The sequence below is a fragment of the Acomys russatus genome, chromosome 1 (assembly GCF_903995435.1).
Source record: "Acomys russatus chromosome 1, mAcoRus1.1, whole genome shotgun sequence".
In the NCBI taxonomy this organism is placed as follows: Eukaryota; Metazoa; Chordata; class Mammalia; order Rodentia; family Muridae; genus Acomys; species Acomys russatus.
The window spans coordinates 109709968-109727064 of record NC_067137.1 but is presented as its reverse complement, the minus strand read 5'-3'; positions in this window follow the sequence as shown (position 1 = coordinate 109727064).

Here is a 17097-nt window from a genome sequence, read left to right as displayed (position 1 = left end):
AGCTTAGCCTCCAAGGATTCTTTAAATATTTTATATGCCATGAGTCTTTCTTTCTTTCCCTCACCCCTGTCCAAATGCACCACCTCCTTTTGGGTTTATATGTTTATTTATTTATTCACTCTACATTCCAAATGCAGCTTCCTCTCTCCTCTCCTCCCACTCTCTTCCCGTTTTCCTTTCTCCCCTTCTTCTCAGAAAAGGGGAGTGGGATCCCCCCCACATCAACCCACCGCAGCAAATCAAGTCACATCGGGACTGAGTATATCCTCTTCCACTGAGGCCAGGCAAGACAACCACTCTAAGGGGAAGTAATCCAAAAGGAGGCAAAAAGGAGGCAACAGAGTCCATGTGAGAGACAGCCCACACTCCACTTTCTAGGGGACCCACATGAAGACCAACCTGCCCATAGGTTACATATGTGTAGGGGACCTAGGTCCAGTCCATGCATGCTTTTTGGTTGGTGCTTCAGTTTTCATAAGCACCTAGGTTAGTTGGCTCTGCTGGTCTTCTTGTGGAGTTCTTATCCCCTCTGTCTCCTTCTATCCTTTCCCCTAACAGTCCCAAAGACTCCCTGAGCTCTGACTAATGTTTGGCTGTTGATCTCAGCATCTGTTCTGATCTGCTGCTGGGTGGGGCCTCTCAGAGGACAGTTATGTTAGACTCCTGTCTGCAGGCATAGCAGTGTGTCATTAATAGTGTCAGGGATTGGCTCTCTCTCATGGTGTGGGTCTCAGGTTGGGCAAGGTGAGGACCTAGACCCTCTGCTCAGATGTAGTAGATAGGAAGCACAGTTTCCTTGTGGGTTCCGTAAGATGGAGATCAGGGGATACTCTGGCATGGACCCTGCTGCTCACTTGTTCATCACTTCCCCTGGGGGGCGATCCGGCCAGGCCATAGAGGAAGAGGATACAGGCAGCCCAGATAAGACTTGATAGGCTAAAGTCAGATGTCAGGGGAGGCGGACAGGGTAGATGTGGAGGGAGGGTGGGACCAGGAGACAACAAGGGAGGGAGATACAATAGGGATGTAAAGTGGTGAACAAATTTTAAAAATTTATTTTAATTTTTAAAAGTGACATCATTTAAGCCAACTCTGTACCCCATTAAACATTCAACTCCCACTGCCACCTCCCCAAGCTACTGGCAACTACCTTGCAGCTCTGTGAATATTACTATTCTAGATATCTTATGAGTGAAATTGTACAATACCTTTCCTGGGTAATAATCTTTTTTTTTTTAATTTTATTTATTTATTGTATATTAGTACTTTTATCTGCAGAAGAGGGCATCAGATCACATTACAGATGGTTGTGAGCCACCATGTAGTTGCTGGGAATTGAACTCAGGACCTTTGGAAGAGCAGGCAGCGCTCTTAACCTCTGAGCCATCTCTCCAGCCCCTCTGGGTAATAATCTTATTTCACTTGGCACATTCAAATTTTATACACATTTTAGCATGAATAAATGTTTTGTTCCTTGTATGGCTAAAAGTAATCTGTTTCGTATAGACAAACTGTATTTTGTATGTGTGTGTGTTTACCAGGATACTTGCATTGCTGAACATTTAGAGATTTTCTACGTTTCTGTGTAGACATATACTTTTAGTGCTCTTAGTCCCATACCAAGGTGTGTAAGTTTTGTATCAGACACTAATACCGTGACTAATACGTTGAAGATCTTCTGAACTGGCTGTATCTGTTTGTGCTCCCATCAGCACTGTGTAAAGGTTTTTTTCTTTGTATTATCACAAAACTTAATTTTAGGTGGCCCAATGGCAAAGAAATTCTTTTTACTTTGGTTTAAATTTGCATGTCCCTGATGACTAATGATGCTAAGCATTATAGTTAGTATTCATTTGTCTTCTTTAGAAAAACATCTACTCCAACCTTTACTCATTTTTAACTTGTGTTAGCTGTTGTTTTAGTTTTAAATTCTGTGTTTAGATCATATATTCAAGATACAAATTCTTCATTAGGCATATGACTTAGAAATATTTTCTCTCATTTTGAAGGTGCTAGGGACCAAACACAGGGTCTTGCCAGGCAAGTGCTTTACCACAAAGCTAACGTCCTAGCCTTGTCTTTTCCCTTTTTGAGAGACAAGGAAATGACTGGATCTTGCTGTATGTCCCTAGGTTGCCTAGTACTCACTATGTAACCCAGAGTGGCTTTGAACTCACAGCAGTCCTCCTGCCTCAGACTCCTGAAAGCCAGGGTTACAGGTGTGTACTTACATACTCTGCTCTTTTTCTTTTCTTAAAGTTTTTTTTTTGGAAAGACAAACTTTTTAAATGTTATCCAATTCATTTGTTTGTTTTGTTGCTTGCACCTTCCTAATCTGAGATCATATCAGAAATCACAATTCCATAGGCCTCTGTGTCACTCCTCAGTGCTCAGCCACTGAAACACCCCTGGCACTCCCTTTTTGAAGAAAATTAAATGACAAAATTCTGATTGTATTTACAGTGTTTCACCACAGTGTTTATTTATTCTCTATCCTGTTGATAAAACAGCCTTCACTGTAAGTTGGTATGAAAGTAAAAAAAAAAAAATCCTCATGGTTTATTTGTAACCATGTGTTGAAAAAGCAGATGTGTTATAGGACATGAGACTCTGATAGGAGAGATCATCTGATTGTGAAATAAATTACCCAAAATAATGTATTATTAGGAGCATCTAGGGGGCACAATATGGAACATTTTCAGTATCCAGAAAGCTTTCTTATACCATGCTTCTTCTGTGTAATCTATCCCACTAGACATTATTTCGACTTCTAATATGGAGATTAGCTCTATGGGATGCTTTTGTCAGTTGGCATGACTGTTATGATAATTTCATACTTGCCGGAGGTATCTGTGTTCATTCTATGACTACAATCTTCCATGGTATGGATATTACATTTTATTCATTTGCTTCTGATATATATTGAATTACTAGTATTTAAGGTTTATAGTCTTTTGCTGCATATAGGCTTTCTTTTTCTTTTTTTCCTATACATCTAGAAATAGAACTGTTGTGTCATAAAGTGTCTTTATATTTGTGGGGAAATATCATAAATGCAACTAATGTTATTACAAAATAAATGTATCAGTTTATGCTACCACCAGCAATATGAATGTTTCCCTTACTCCTATTTCTTGCCAATATTTAGTATTATTAGTCTTTTTGTTGATGTTGGTGGGTGGTTGGTTGCTTGAAACAGGTTCTCACTATGTAGCTCTGGCTCTTCTGAGAAACACTATGTACACCAGGCTGGCCTCAGACTCACAAAGGTCCACCTGCCTCCGCCTCCCAAGTGCTGCCATTAAAGGCATGTACCACTATGCCTGGGCTACTAGTGTTAGTCTTTAGTTAATGTATGTCTATCCATGTATGTTCATGTGTGTGAGGATGAATGTAGGGGCCAGAGGGCAACCTCAGGAGTGCCATCTACCTCTTTCGAGAGAGGGTCTTATATTAGTCAAGAGACCACCAATTTGGGTAATCTACCTGGCCAGCAGGCTCCAAGTATCCTCTAGATATTATTTCACTAGATATTATATCCACTAGAATTATTTCAAGGCTACACCAACATGTTCAGTATTTTTACATAGGTTCTGGGGATCAAACTCAGGTCTTCATGCTAGAAAGATGGGCGCTCTGCTCACTAAGCTATTTTCCCAGCTATGGTGGTTTGAATGAGAATTTCTCCCATAAGCTAGTGAGTGGAACTTTTAGGGAAGGATTAGGAAGTGTGCCCTCATTGGAAGAGGTGTGTCACTGGGAGTGGGCTTTGAGTTTCAAAAAGGACATATTATTCCCGGTTAGCTCCCTCTGCCTCCTGCTTTCAAATCTAGATGTAAGCGCTAGCTTCTGCACCAAGTCATGCCTGCCTGCCTGCTCTCATGCTCCTGCCATGGTGGTCATGGACTCTAACCCTCTGCAACCATGAGCCCCAAACTAAATGGTCTCCTTTGTCAGTTGTCTTGGTCATGGTGTCTTATCATGGTAATAGAAAAGTAATTAAGACACTAACCCTTCATTAGTCTTTTTATGTAAACCATTGTGATACATATATAAATGATGTTTCATAGAATATGTCTTTTGCTTGTGTAATGTTAAAGTTATTTTTATAAAATACGTGTTTGTTTCTCTTTTAACCTAGCTATCACCCAAATAACTGAAATTCTATTTATTTATACTTTGGTTCTTCAAGACAGGGTTTTTCTTTGTAGCCTTGCCTGTCCTGGACTTGCTTTGTAGACAAGGTTGGCCTCAAACTCACAGCGATCTGCTTGCCTCTCCCTTCCCTGCATGCCGGGATTAAAGGCCTGTGCCACCACATCCGGTTTTATTATATTATTTGTTTATCAAGCTTTATAGCACAATCCTGAGAAGTTTTAGTCTGTTCTTAACCCTCTAAGCTAGTCTCACTTCTTCCCAATGTAAAACTCAGAGATACTTGCACTTCATTGCATTCTCTGCTCCAGCTCCTCTCTCCTGATGTCTCCTGAACCCATGCCCATGGCTGAATCCCTTGCTTCCTCCTCCAATTCACTTCCCCTGGCTGGCAGGGAGTCCAGCCTGTTGTCTCCCTGCTCATCAATTGGCTGTAAGCTGCTTTGTTGGTATACCAGAGAACAACTGGGAGCAGTGTTTACACAGCACTGAGACAGGAGATTCTCAGAACAAGGATTGTAACCACATATGGGGGTTACGGAATTCAGCATTTGGATTACACAATAACTTCAAGCCTACATCTCCCCCTTTTAGTCTAATAAAAGACTTTCTCTTACAATAACAAACTATACTTAATAAGAACAATTATGAAAATTATTAGGTAAGATTTACATTTGTAATTTGGCACCCTTAGATAAAGTATTCTATTATCTATCAGTTTCTATCATCCTAAATAATTTAAGTTTAACTGTGAGACAATAACTATCAAGTCTTCAACCCCATTGGAGACCTAAGAAGGAAAAACATTATCTAAATATGTAGGCCATGCAAGCAAGCAGCTTCCAAAAGTATAGATATGACAGGGATATTTGGCTGCCTGGACAGGTCCCCAAAATTCTTCTGTAATATGGGAACATCATCTTCAGCCTTCTGGCTCAGAGTATTTGACAGACATTCTGTAAAACAGGAATTATAAAGGACTTGACTACCTTGTCCTTTCAAAGCTTAGCACTTGACTTTCTTGCATCCAGTTTGTCAAGTTTGGATAGTATTCTGTCTGTAATTGACAAAAGGACATTTTTTTTTATCCAGGGGCTTGCTTGCCACATATGAAGCCTTTGATACTCTTTGAAGTAGAATGGGGTTGCTGCCAGGAGCAGACTGGTCTCATTGTAAAAAAAATAAAAAATTAAATCAATAAAATATCTTTAAATGTCATGTTCTGTAGACCTCTGAGGGTTTTGAAGACCATCTATGTATCTTATCTGAATTGTTTGTTTCTAGCTATTTTTATCTAACAATCTAGAAAATATATTTTTATAATTAACTAAACTAGTGTCTAACATGACCATGAGTTTGATTGTCTGACTGCCAATATGCACTTCTTAATTATCTTAAACATTTGGTAATAACAGCTGTCATTGGGACTAGAATTTAACATTGCAGTTTTAAGAATTACATAGGTACAATACCTTAGCATGTTGTAACCAGATATAATATTAAATCTGTATTAATATACAAAGATCTATACCAATGTAAGATTTTTGGCTTATTAATGCTCTTTAGTCTAAAAATAGATCCAATAATCTGCCCTTTTACTTATCATGCCTATAATTAACCACTTTAAAACAATAACAAACATCTATCACCCATAGGCTGTCCAAAACCTATCCACCTCCTCTTGGGAATAGGACGTAGTTCTCTTAAACTGCTTCTTGCTCATTTGGGACGTAGTTTTCCTTTTGGGGATCCAAGAAATTTAGGGTGTTATCCAATCTTAAGAAAGTTAGCTGTAACTTTTGCTTTCCAGTCTCTGCATACTGAGAAAGTTTATGGTTTATGTGGGGTGCTGCTGGAGAAGCCAAAGTCTAGTGTATCTGGATAGCCAACTAAGCTCAGTCTATTATGATAGACTCTTTTTCTCAGTGGGGTCCCCTTTATGAACCCTAGGCACTCTAAGGGGCATCACATAGCCTTCAGGGAAGATTACAGGACTGACTGTTTCCTGAAAAGAAACATGTTCAACAGGCATCTGGGGATTCCTGGAATACCCCCATCCTATGCTAAGGAGGTCCTATCCTTAATCAAACGACTTTTACTTGTACCTAGAAGTTCTTTCCCTACCCATAAGATAATTAAGTACTGTGTTTTCCTTCTTGTGATAGGACCCCATTTCACTACATGTAAATGAGGTACTGTACCACTGTGTGTAAATTAAGTATTCTGGCATCCCTAATCCTAGCAAATCAAACACATTTACCCACAAACCCTTCCCCACTGCCCAAGTTTATAAGTAAAGATTGGCTAACTTGCTCTCTCCTGCTCTCACCATTCCTCCACCATGACTATCTGAGACTCAGTTTGTTCTGGGGAAAAATCATTGCTGAACACCCAGGGATTGAATGCTGGTGGAGCCGCCTTGGCAGCCACGAAACCTGCCCCATTGAGACAAGATTGGTGCTGATCCCTGGTGAAGCCCCTGCCAGGCATGCGTCTCACTAAGCCTGCCTTCTGGTTGGTTTTGTGTGTCTGCCTGCATCCCCTGCGATAGGCTTGTGGAGCTCCTGAGTCTCCACTGCCATCTGATACAAACTATTTCACTCTAAAAGATCTAAACTGTGACACCTGGTGAAGAATCATTTACACCTCCCAGAGCCTTGCCTACAGCACTCTAGGGGGTCCTGAGAGAGAAACCAAACCTTTGACCTCAAGGTCCATCTATTCTTTTCCGGAAGCAAGCAGCACCTGGGCTGGCCTGCCAGATCAGGAAGCCAGAACACCCACCAGACACTGAATGACAGGCTTAACTGAAGTCTTGACTGGAACAGTCGGTTATGCTGGATGATTCAGATAGCCATTTGAAATTATCCCAGATGCAGATTTTTGAGGAGGCTGTCTGTGAGGTTGGATCACTTGAAATACTTTTTTTTTTTTCTTTCTGTTTGGTCCTCTTGCTCTGAAAAATATATAAACTTTCAAAGGTATTATACATTTTTTGTATTTGTATATATATATATATAGTGCATTTAGCACAATTCAGCTAAAGATGATTCTCTACTTTCTGTTTGATCTGGTAAGGCATTTTTTTCTATAAAAGTTAGTTTGGGCTGTATAAACAAACTTTAATATAAAATTTTAACTATGACATTTAAAAGAATGGCATAAGCCTGAGGATGTTGTAGCTGAAGATTTCTTGACTAAGTGGAGCTAAAGTCCTGGCTGGAGACATTTTCATGCCTCAAGGCAGTCTCAGAGCTGTTCCCATGTGGAGGAATCAGCAATGTATATTACTTGTGAAAAGCCTGAAAAACAAGGTCAAGTTCGGGGCCATTTGACCCCTGCCCTAGTTCCAAGAACCAGCAAAACAAAACACCACCTGCAGCTCCAGGAAAACGCCCCGGAAAGCCCCCACACGGCCTGCTCTCTGTCCCCAGTTATCCTGCTTACATACCTCAGATACAGCAGCCCAACCAATCAGTTTAAAGGTCGGTCCTCCCCCTGGCTTGCAGGTTTTCGCCTTTATAAGCAGTCTGTAACAGTTACTCGGGGTCCCTTAGCCTCTTGAGTGCTGAGGTACCCTGACACGCCAGCAATAAACCTTTGCTCTTTGCATCAGCGCTGTGCTGTTTGAGTGGTCTCTTGCGACCACCCCTACTCCCGAGTGGACTCTAGGGTCCAACACTGGTCTTGATTTAAATGTACATGTGTATATTTTATGACTTTTAATTTCTCTATTTTACCTTTTGGTCCTATGCATTTACTTCGTTTTACCTGAGGAAAAAGTAGCTTTCCTAGGTGTTACATAGATACCTTTTGAAGTGGCCAAGTTGGATTCCAGGAGTCTTGTGACGTTGTTACACTGGTTCATCTCCTTGTAATTTTAACTTTGGTCTCTTATCTTTTTTTTAAAGATTTATGTATTTATTATTTATACAGTAATCTTCCTGTATGTGCCTACATACCTGAAGAGGGCACCAGATCTCATTGAAAATGACTATGAACCGCCATGTGGTTGCTGGGAATTGAACTCATGACCTTTGGAAGAACAGCAAGTGCTCTTAACCTCTGAGCCATCTCTCCAGGCCTGGTCTTTTATAGCAGTTACCCAAAATACTTGTTTGTTTTGTTTTTTTGGTCTTTGAAATCTGGACTATTAAGGTCCATATGCAAAACAATGTTGCTTAACTGTTCTGCAGATGAGCTTTTCTGATATTGACCTGAGATGGCCGCTTTTGAATTTGGTATCAGGGCTTCTGGGGCGTTTCTTAACAAGGGGTTCCTTTGTCCCTTGTTGATCTCCATTCATTAGCCCAGTATCGACCTTTGCCACACATTCTGCATATTCAAGAAGGCTAGGACCTTTGTTTTGTATTATCTCTAGAAAAAATACTGTTTGTAGGAATGCCTTGTCTACAATACCTTTTTAATGGCCTTGTTTACCGCAATTAAAACATCTAAGAGTTTAGCTATCTTTCAAACCTCTTGTTTTATCCCTAGGAGCAACTTTGTCTTCATTAAACGGTTTAGTCTAAGTTTTCAGTAGCCATGTTTGTACTATCAGGCCTTAAATTTTCTAGTTGTTTTTTAGAATAATCCTTTTTTGATGGACAGGAAATGAATGACAGATGCTGGTTTTTTTGTTGGCCTTGAGCAAACCCTGAAATTAAGGAATTGGCTTAGATATCCTTGGATGACCTGCATTCATGAGCCATATGACTGTTCCTTCCACATCTTCTACATTTCATAGGAAATCTTTTTCCTGAATTATTAATATTAAAGAAGAGTTTATTCTTAGGAACTCTGCTCACAGTCCTTTAGGGAATGATTTGATTTTTCATAGCCAGTGCAATGGGCATTTTGTGTTTTGGTGTCTCCTGTAGCTGTTTGCCCAACTATAACTGAATCATGAACATTTGTTTCTATGTCTGCAGTAGTTTTGGTGCTGGGAGCAATCACATGCTGGATTGGCAAAAGCAAGCTTCCTAGAGGCAGCCCACTTGCTTTTGCGGGGCTGAGGAGTGTGTGTGTCCCTCCCTGGTTTAGGCAAAGCCCCAAGGATTTTGCCTCGGGACTGCTTATGGTTGCCATGCTGCCTTTCCATGTTTGTCTCATATATTTGGCATGACATAGGCACTCACTGCCTGTAGGATAATAATATTCCTCCATAGGTACTACTCTCTCTGTTGGGAAGATTTTCTACAGATGATTTTATAATTCCTGATAACCGTTTCTAATTGATTCAAATAAGTATAAACCTCCATGTGAATTACACCAAGAGGAAAACAAGATTGAAATAAATTAATAATCAAGGAAATTCATTCATTCTAGGTGTAGTCCAAGGATAAGACCCAGGTGCACATCACAATAAAGAAGACCCTATGAATATAAAAACAAAGAATGAATGGTTGTCTATACAAGATGAGACAGACACCTGTTTCTTAGAAAAACCTTGACATAAAAAGCTCTTGTTTGAACACATTACGTGCATCTGAAATCAGAAAAAGATAAAACTTCTGTTTTGAACTCATAATGAGCATATAGATAAAATCACTGCTTTAAACTTATTATCTAGTTAGATATTAGGATCAATACTTCTACTGTAACTCCCTTTTTATATAACTGATTTAATCTATTTTTGAATGAGGTAATTTTCCATATATAAAGAATCTTTGTGTTAGATCATATAAAAACCCAAGACAGAATTAAACAGTTGTTGAAACCATCTGCTTCATCCAAAAATATATCTATCTGTTTATATGTCTGTCTGTATATATTGTCTATATGTATGCATGTATATATGTATATATTTTTATATCTGTCTGTTTATGTATATGTGGATGAATGGTGTCTTTGGGAGCTCCCTTGGTGTGTGTGTGTGTGTGTGTGTGTGTGTGTGTGTGTGTTTTGTAAAAATCTGCTTGCTTTGTTTGCCAAGGCGTAAATAGCAATGCCACCAGCTGAACTGTAAGAGTTCAAGTGTGAATAGCAAGGCTACGAACCTAAAAGATGAAGAGTTAAAGTATATAGAAAACACCAGCCACTAGCTAGTCACTCTCCAACTCCGCAACGCACCTCGGTTCACTCTGTGTGCCAGAGCTGCTCTCTAGCAGATGGGGAGCTTGACCTCAAGGCTCTAACAGCTCTCTTGCCCTCATCATTAGCATTCTCAAAAGCTGGAGACCCAAGCAGAATTTCTCCAGCATTTGGATCTGATAGCACTCTATTCCTTATTGCTTCCTTAAACCTTTTTAAATCTTGTCCCTCTGTAGATTGCCACTTGAATTCTTGATAACCCTGTAGATTTTCCTCTTCCCCTTATCAAAGCTAGAAAAATCATTTTAGTTTTGTTTTTGTTTTTTTTTTAACAGATATAGACCATCCTGCAGTCTTATTACAAAGTGGTGTTACATATTCTGGTCTTTTATCTTCTGTCTCTGTCTTAGTATCATTTTCATTCTTTTTTTTTTTTAAGATGTATATATTGATTATGTATAAAGCATTCTGCCTGCATGCCAGAAGAGGACATCAGATGCCAGTATAGATGATTGTGAATCACCATGTGGTTGCTGGGAATTGAACTCAGGACCTCAGGGAGAGCAGCCAGTGCTCTTAACCTCTCCAGCCCCTCATTTTCACTCTTCATTGTGAATCTCACCAATTTCTCTTCTAAAGTTTCTTTCCAAATTTCATCTTTTTTATTTTACTTCATTTCTGATACGTTAGCATTTTCCTCAGTACGATCTATAAATTCCTGTAATTTTTCCTCCAGGGTTTGTTTTTCTTTCTCTGTTGTTCATTTCAATCTATGAAAATTTGCATCTTTTGTTCTAAAACTGGTTTCCACCTTTTAATTTTTCCTTTTATTGGTCATTTTGATCTATCAACCTCTCTAATTTTTCTTCCATGGCCTGTCTCATTTTTCCATAGTCTCCTTTTTCTTCTATATTTTTAATTATAAATTTTTATAAGCCTTTTCTTAAGGCCTTTTGTTTTTATTTGGGGCGGTTATATGTTTCTTTGGGGGTTTTTTTGTTGTTGTTGTTGTTGTTGTTGTTTTTTGTTTGGTTGGTTAGTTGGTTGGTTGGTTTGGGTTTTGGTTTTTTGGTTTTTGGGGGGTTCTTTTGGTTTGGTTTGGTTTTTGGTTTTTTGGTTTGGTTGGTTGGTTGGTTAGTTGGTTTTGGTTTTTTCGAGACAGGGTTTTTCTGTGTAGCCCTGGCTGACCTGGAACTCTCTTTGTGACCAGGCTGGCCTCAAACTCGCAGAGATCCTCCTGCCTCTGCCTCCCAAGTGCTAGGATTAAAGGTGTGTGCCACCATACCCAGCTAAGGCCCATTGTTTTAAAAAGGAATGGAAATCATTATTAGAATCAATATGATTAATATCAATATTTGTAACCTCTACCATTAGGTCATCAAAAATAGCATTATATAAAATCCAAACAGTTGGTGTCATTGTGTCTTCCTCCATTTCCAACACAGAAAACCATCTTTTTCTTTAATCTCAAAACCTCTCCATAAGGACTTTACTTTCTGAGACCCAGCTTCCCTTCAAGACTTTACCAGTTCAGATAGATAATTGAACCTTCTCAGTTTGTCTCTGGCTCCTGCTTCCAGAGAGGGGCTTTTCTGCCTCCCTCACTGGATCCTCACTCCTCCTCAACTCTGAGAAGTTACTGGGTCCACAAATGTTTGCTCCTCCAGCCAACACAAGTCAAACAGCAAGACCACCTCAAAGGGAATTAGCTTCCTCCCTGGCCTATCAAAGTCTGGCTGTGAGGAGTGTGCTGGTATTAAAGAGCCACTTTTTTTTTTTTTTTCTTCATCAGAGACTTTTTAAAAGAACTGCCTCTGCTTTGTCTCGCTGGAGTTCGTTTCAGTTCTGATTTTTCTGCAACCACTGAGAGACAGTAATGCACTGTTGGGGGTCTGATCAGGAAACTATAAGCTCCTGTCTTAGAAACTGTGGTTGCTGTCTTGAGGAACAGAATTAAATAACTGCTCTGTCTCAATTTAGATTCTATGTAAATTCTTGTTAAATTAGTGTAAGTTCTGCTCCACTTGGTATGCCAAGATGTTAGTTATTTTTGTAAAATATGTGTTTATTTTTCAGCTTTCCTCTTAACAGGGCTAACAGACAAATAATTGACTCTTATTTATTTATCAAGCACAAACCTGAGCAGTTTTAACCTGTTCTTAACCCTCTAAGTTAGTCTGGTTCCCTCCCAGCATAAATCCCAGAGATACTTGCACTTTGTTGCATTCTCCGCTCCAGCTCTTCTCTCCTGAGGTATCCGGGACCTCTACCCATGGCTGAATCCCTTGCTTCCTCCTCTAACTCCTCTTCCCCTGGCTGGCAGGAAGTCCAGCCTATTCTACCTCCTACTCAGCAATTGGATGTAAGACTCTTTGTTGATATTTCAAGGGCAATTGGAGAGCAGTGTTTACACAACATTGAGACAAGAGATTCTCAGAACAGGGATTACAAACAGATATGGGGGATACATAAACCAGCATTTGAGTTATGCAATAAACTTATGCCTACAGCATAATAATGTTTTCAATATTTTTTTCAAATGTTAGTTGGACTTTTTTATTCTATTTTGTTTGTCTCATTGAGCCAATTATTTGTTTGTTTGTTTGTTTGTTTCAGATAGAGTTTCTCTTGTAGTCTTTGCTGTCCTGGACTACTTGCTTTGTCTATTTGTTATGTATACAGTGTTTTGCCTGCATGTACACCTGCACACCAGAAGATCTCATTATAGGTGATTGTGACCCACCATGTGGTTGCTGGGAATTGAGCTCAGGACCTTTGGAAGAGCAGCCTCTTAACCTCTGAGCCATCTCTCCAGCCCTGCTTTGTCAATTTGTATTGGATTGACTATTTTATCAATTTCCATTATAGGTACAAATTTCCAGTGAGAATTTTGATGTGAAAATATTAATGTCTTCTCCTAAACAGATGTTTCTCTCTTTATTCTCTTCATTATTCCATATGAATACAAGCTATTAATTTTTACAAGTTCAAATTATCCATCTTTTCCTTTATGAATAGTCCCTTTTAAATCTTGCACTCCTTGTAATAATTATTTTCTTACCCCAACATTATGAAGATGTTCCCTTCTCTTCTAGCAGATAGAATATTTCAGATTTAATGCATGAGCCTCTCAAGAATTTCTAATTGTGTATGTGTTGTGGAGTGATATCAATTTTTCTCTCAAAGCTGCCCTAACCTCATGTTAGATGTTTAAGGGTCTAAGATATTCTATTTTCTACCCTTCTAGAAAGTGTCCTAACATATCCATAAATAGTACATCATTGTACTATTTTTGAAATACTCATGATTGATTTTGTAATCAAATATAGTCACGCCATTAGATCACAAGCCTTGTTCTCCACAGACACTGCACCCGACTCTTCTACCAGTCTAAATGTAAGCAGTTGTGAAACCCTTGCCACCATTGGATGTAGAGGCAGACAGATAGATAGATAGATAGACAGACAGACAGACAAAAGGAAAATAGATAACAGTATTATAGTGGATACAAGAAACAATTGTCCCTTGGTATGCATGTATTTCATAATTCTAGATTCTGCAAAGAATTTGAAAATATTCAGACAAAATTATACCTGCACACATGTAGGACTTTTTCCTTTCTGTCATTGTTTTCTAACAATAAACTGTAACTATTATTTACATAGTGTTGAAAATGTATTAGGTATTTTATATATTCTTATAATATATAATATAAAATATATAAGAGGATGTACATAGGTCACATGAAAATGTTAATTATTTTTAAGATATATCTATGTATTTATTGTTGTATGTGTATGGGTGTTCTGCCTCGTGTATGTCTATGCACCATATGTTTTCAGTGTCTGAAGAGGCCAGAAAAGGGAACAAATCTCCTGGAACTGGAGTTATAGACTGTTGTTAATCACTAAGTGACAGGAGTCAACCTGGGTCCTCTGAAAGAGCTGTTAGTACAATTAACCACAGAACCATCTTTCCATCCCTAATGCTAAACTATTTTTTTTTTTTTTTTTTTTTTTTTTTTGGTTTTTCGAGACAGGGTTTCTCTGTGTAGCTTTGGCCATCCTGGACTCACTTTGTAGACCAGGCTGGCCTCGAACTCACAGCGATCCGCCTGCCTCTGCCTCCCGAGTGCTGGGGGTAAAGGACTTGAATATCCTTAGTTTTTTTTTTTCCCACATTATGATTCATCTATTTTCATTATTATAATTTACTCTTTTCTGAAGTCTTAACCTGTGCTACAGAGTGAAATGAATGTATATATTTTTATATTTTTAATTGGGCCCAGATATACATACATACATACATACATACATACATACATATATAAAATATATGTACATGCTTATTATACACACAAACCTGTAGTTGCCTCTCCATCTTTAAATGCATAGATATTTTTCATTTTTACTTATATTTAAAAGTACAAAATCACAAGCTGAAAAAAATTTTTTCTTGTGAATTAGGAAAATTTTCCTTCTGAATTTCCTTGTGAATTATCTTCCATGGTAACTCTTTATTTTTCTACCAGAAAATACATCTTTTAAAACCCTGGATGGATAGTAACACATGTACAAAATGATTATTTCTTAGAAAGTGTTGAAGCAGCATTTTCATCATGTACATCTTTTTCCCTTATGATCTAACATTCCTGCATGCATCTGAGCCCATGTGCTTTTGACATAGTAGGTGCCAGAAGTTGGTGTGCTGATATTCTAAATTTGAGGACAGAAAGCATTCGGCTACTGAAAGGAGAGATCCGTTATGACTCATTGACTGTTTGAGGAGGTCCATTAAGATCAAAGTTGGATAATGTCTATGTGACAGGAAGGATGTCCAGATCTCTTTCATAACCAGACATTGTCATCTGTACCACAGCTGGAGCCACTAGCCTGGCCCTTGTAGGTGCATCTTGTCCCAGCACAAATTTGGAACCTCAACCTGAAAATCTAGTCAACATTCTGAGTCTAATTTCGAATATATAGTTCTCACCCTTGACGATAACCTTGTCTGAGGTTGGGAAGCTAGAACATGTGTTTAATACTTATGAGAACAGAGGCAGCAATTCATTCAAGCTCTACAAAATACTGAAAGATTGTGTCACTGTTCCAATGGCTAGAATTTTAACTGCCCAAGATTACTGTTTGATAAAGGAGAAAAACTCATAAACAGCAACAAAACCATAACTAAAATCACCTTAAAATAAAATAGAACATTTGTTTTGAGGTTATTGGGTACAATGTTTGATGACAGGGTTGGTTGTGTTCATTTGGTATCCCTGTTACTATTTTTTAAAATATATTTTATTAATTTGTTCATATTACATCTCAATTGTTATCCCATCCCTTGTATCCTCCCATCCCTCCCTCCCTCCCATTTTTCCGTTACTCCCCTCCCCTATGACTGTGACTAAGGGGGACCTTCTCCCCCTGTTTAGGCTCATAGGGTATCAAGTCTCTTCTTGGTGAATATCCTTAGATTTTCTGAGGGGCTTTGAAGGCACTACGGGCCACAAAGATAATGTCTATGGTATGACTGCCACCTGGTGGACAATGATCATAAGACACATCAATTATAAAATTTCTTAATTTCCAAGTATCTAAAATATGAAACATGTGATTACCAATGCAAAATGACACTATATCAGCAAAGCTTTTTATTTAAAAAAAAACTCAATGGACAGTAAGAAAAATATATAATTTCTTTCTAACCCTGATACATCATTGGCTTTAACTCTAGCTCAAGTCAGAAAGGATTCTCTCCTCTCTCCTCTCCTCCTCTTCTCTCTTTCTCTTTCTCTCTCTCTCCCTCCCTCTCTCTCTCTCTCTCTCTCTCTCTCTCTCTCTCTCTCTCTCTCTCTCTCTCTCTCTCTCTCACCAGTGTTGGTCTTATAAATAAATAATGTCATACTATCAGATGACTGACAGTCCATTCTCATCATTATGCTCTGAGGCCTAAGAAGACCACAATAACCGCAGAATGAAACTGCCCAGAACGGAGCAGCAGAAACTTTAAGGCACCTGCCGATCAATACACATGCTGGACCTGAAAGACCAGAAGAGGCCATCGCGGAGTATGGGAGTTCAAGGGACTCACCAGGAAAAGGCTTACATCCTCCCCTCCTCCACAGGCCACCTCAGCCCTCCCACAGAGCACCACAGGGAGACTGCTAAAGCACAGGGGTCTAACAATTTCACCTTTCAACTGAGCACAGCGGGACCATCGATTCACTCCACAAGTACTTTGTTGTTTCATCTCTTGCATGGTTGTGTATCATTCTTTTAGATACTAGGACTGTTTATGTTTTTCTACCTGGTATACTATAGGGCATCCTTTACTCTTCAACCATATCGTCCCTTTTATCCCTGTATCTCCTGTTTACTTCCAGCCTACCCCCTTCACTTTACCTCTAATTGAAACATTCCACGATTTTGACAAAAATCTCTAAACCCATAGCCTTAAATTTTCCCATCCTTGCCAGGCATGGTGACACACCCCTTTAATCCCAGCACTAGGGGTGGCAGAGGCAGGTGGATCTCTGTGAGTTTGAGGCCAACCTTATCTACAGAGTTTGTCCAGGACAGCCAGTCCTGGGACTACACAGAGAAACCCTGTCTTGAAAAAAAATTCCCATCCTTGCTAATGTACCCTCACCTTGATTTTTCTCTTCTCAGAATTTATCTAATCCTTAATCTTTATTCCTACCCACCCTATTTCTATTGCACTCTAGAAAAATAACTATTACATTTATTCTCTCGCTTGTGTGTACATGTATGTAGGTATGTGCATGCCATGGAACACATATGAAGGTCAGAGGATAACTGCAAATTCAGTTCTTTCCTCCTACTGCTTGGGCCTCATGGATGTAACTCAAACTGTCAGGCTTGATGGTAAACAACTCTATTCCCT